This window comes from Sinocyclocheilus anshuiensis, unplaced genomic scaffold (assembly GCF_001515605.1).
Source record: "Sinocyclocheilus anshuiensis isolate Anshui unplaced genomic scaffold, SAMN03320099.WGS_v1.1 scaffold1346, whole genome shotgun sequence".
NCBI classification, from domain to species: domain Eukaryota; kingdom Metazoa; phylum Chordata; class Actinopteri; order Cypriniformes; family Cyprinidae; genus Sinocyclocheilus; species Sinocyclocheilus anshuiensis.
The window spans coordinates 523,469-527,143 of NW_015555726.1; the positions used below are offsets into that span (position 1 = coordinate 523,469).

At 35.8% G+C, this 3,675-nt stretch overlaps 1 pseudogene; it reads left to right on the plus strand.

Moving 5' to 3' along the window:
• LOC107672660 (E3 ubiquitin/ISG15 ligase TRIM25-like) overlaps window positions 1-3,675 on the plus strand; it is a 10,810-nt pseudogene that overhangs the window by 5,379 nt on the left and 1,756 nt on the right.

Here is a 3,675-nt window from a genome sequence, read left to right on the forward strand (position 1 = left end):
TAATTTAATTTAGTTATTTTATTTTATTTTATTTTATTTTATTAAATTTTTGGATTAAATTTTATATTTTATTTTCAAATATCAGTTGTGCAGTAAGTTGTTCTTTCTTCAGTGAACACACATGCACAGGCTGTCAGAAACAATGAGCCAAGAGGTGAGACTGTTGTGATATGATTTAACACTTTAAATGTGTTTTAGAGTGATTTTGTGACTATATGTCGGAGTTTAAATAGTTTTTATATAAACATTTGTTTATATCAGTTAACAGAGGTGTTACAAACTCCCAAAGACCAGCCAGATCACGGAGAGAGGAGAGAGATGACAGTAAGACGCGCATCTCACACTTTTACTCGTGTATATATAATCATCTGTAGTTTATCATTTATAGTTTCTCACTCTACAGACGAAAAGAGTCACAGTTCATTGAGACCAAGAGAAACGCAAAGAAGAGAGGAAAGAGAAAACAATGATGGTGAGAATGAGACATATTCATAAAGATATAAAGACAAACATCAGTCCAGTGTAGTTTTGCTCATTATTTGTGATTTCTCAACAGTGAGATCAAGAGGAAGACCGAGAGGAGAAGACAGAGATCAGGGTGAGTTTTAGTGGATGAAAGATGTCCAGGTCATATGCTATAATCAAAAGACAGAAAAAGGAAAAAAAAGAGAGATATTTTGCAGAAAGTAAATTGAGCCTATTTTTATAACCATAAAGAGTATTTTGCATTATATACTTTGACAATCAAACACATTTTTTTCAGTCTCATTATCATAGTGTGTCCAGCTATTTTTATTACATTTGCGTGATTCAATGGTTTATTATTTTAATGTTACTTCAATACAGTTTTTATCAGTACAACACAACATCACTACCATGATCTTCATTTGTGAAAACTATAATTTAAATGCTTTATACATGTAAAATTGTTTACAGTTTAAATACTTCATAAACTTTAAATCATTTACTATTTAAATACTTTATACATGTAAATAGTATAGATGCAATTGTGCAGATTAAAATTAAAATATGATTTAAATAATTAAAAACCTTAAATACTTTATAAATACTAATGAGAAGTAGAGGAGAATATGTCATGAAAAAATGTCAATGCCAAAAATCGACGTTTTCTTACATTTTGAGCAAATATGTTTTCTTTTTTTCCCTCTATTTGATTCTGGAGTGAAATATGACTCAGACATATCCTGACATTCACCCTAGTGTCAGTTATTTTGTTGTTGTTCAGTTTTGTGTGTTTTATTAATATCATAGTAGTCATGGACAGAGAAAATCAGAGCAGCACACAGAGCAGAAGCACACGTGATGAAGAACAAGGTGAGGTTTAAATAAAAGATTTTCAGTGTGGTGTCAGACTCAAGTTTATATACATTGCGTAAACCAACCTCACAGTTTATAAAGCGGTTTTCCTTTGAATTGTCAGCAGACCGCTGGAGTTTGAGTTCAATCAGACCAAGACTGAGGAGAGAGGACAGAGAACAAGGTGACGTTTGATTCATGTCTAGTTTTTGGAAATTTTCCACCTACTTTAAGAATCACATCATGTTTGTGTCTGTTTTCCCTCGCGACAGTCAATGGAGAAACACAGCAAAGATCCCACGCTGTGGACAGACAGCAGCCGGCCAGACAATGTGAGTGACAGCAGCTCAAATCAAATCAAGATGTTGTGTTTTTAATCCCATTTATAAATTTCCCTCATTGTGTTCTTCATCAGCGGACAGATGGAGTCTGAGCTCTCTCTTACCCAGAAACAGGAAGAAGAGACAGGACACAGGTGAGCGCAAGAATACACACTCTAAATGAGGACAAATGATAGACTTCTGTTGCTTTTATGTACAGCTAACTAACTTTTGGGGACAAATGTGTGCCTGAAGTATACTCGCATAAACCCTCACACAATGAAAGCAAGCTTAGCTTGTTAAGAAATCTTTACTAGTCATTCTGGTTTGTCTTGCGTCCAGATAAACGCCTGTATTTCCTGCTCATGTGAACTGTGGTCTAAGCATTTCTATCAAGTATCTCAAAATGTCCTCTTATATTTGTCTGCATTTGTTGCGTTTTCAAGCATGTGTCCAGCAACACAGAGCTAAATGTGTCCACTGGATTTAGAAACCTTTTCAATTAAAAATGTTTTGTCATCATCATAACGTCATCAAATTATTGCATGAAACATGATGTCATGTGTCGCATTTCAACCACTCACAGTGAAAGAGGCCACACCCACTATACAGGAGGCGGAGTCAGTGACACCTCGTAGCCCCTCCTCTGCCACTGCCTGTAAGTCACTCAGTGTACACTAGCGATTCAAGAATTATTTGAAAAGAAATGATACATTACATTTTAAATAAAATAAATAGTTTAGAAATTCATATAATTTACCATCTACATAATTAATGTATTCAAATACAAATAACAGTGAGAGGATGAAAAATGGTCATGAAAAACTAAATTATGTTGTTTAAATAATAAAACATTCATAATTATTTTATGAAACAAATGCATACTTTTATTCAGCAAGTTGCATTGAATTGATCAAGTGACAGTAAACACATTTATAATGTTACAAAAGATTTTTCTGAAGGATCATGTGACACTGAAGACTGGAGTAATGATGCTGAAAATTCAGCTTTACATCACCAGGTTAAAATATGTTCAAACAGAAAAGAGTTTCAATTATAATAATAATTCACAATATTACTGTTTTCACTGTATTTTATCAAATAAAAGCAGCCTTGGTAAGAGACTTTCAAAAACATTAAAAAAACACTACCAACCAACACACTTGACTTTTTCAAATTAGCTCTAAAAACTGAAAATCATTGTAATTGTTATATTATTAATTATCTAAACTATTGTTGACTGTATCTCTCTTCTCTCTGTAGGGGGAGAGCCAACAGAAGGTAATATTGAGGTTTTTGTTTGTTTGTTTGTAGTTTTACAGCTAGTTAAATTGTAGTTAAATGGATTGCATGTAGGGGAACGACTCCTAAGTGTCTTACTCTGTTTCTGTCTTTCTCTCCGTACAGTGAATCCCGGGCTGTTCCTGGACTCTCCTACCGACAGTCCCTTTGACAATCCTGCTTTTCCCACATGTCAGCATTTACAACAATATCTTTTACATTACACACACCATATTATGAAAGAAAGATGGATGGATGGATGAATGGATAGATGTATGGATGGGAAGTTGGATGGTGGATGGATGGACACATCATCTGAAAGACAGATGGATGGATGGATGAATGGGTGGATAGATGGATGGGTGGATGGGTAGATGGATGGATGGGTGGATGGATAGGTGGATGGATGGGTGGATGGGTGGATGGATGGGTGGGTGGGTGGGTGGATGGGTGGATGGGTGGAACGACAGAACGATAGATAGAACGATGGATGGATGGATGGATGGATGGGTGGATAGATAGATAGATGGATAGATCGGTGGGTGGATGGATGGATGGATAGATGGGTAGATGGATGGATGGATGGAACGACAGAACGATAGATAGAACGATGGATGGATGGATGGATGGATGGGTGGATAGATAGATAGATGGATAGATCGGTGGGTGGATGGATGGATGGATAGATGGGTAGATGGATGGATGGATGGAACGACAGAACGATAGATAGAACGATGGATGGATGGATGGATGGATG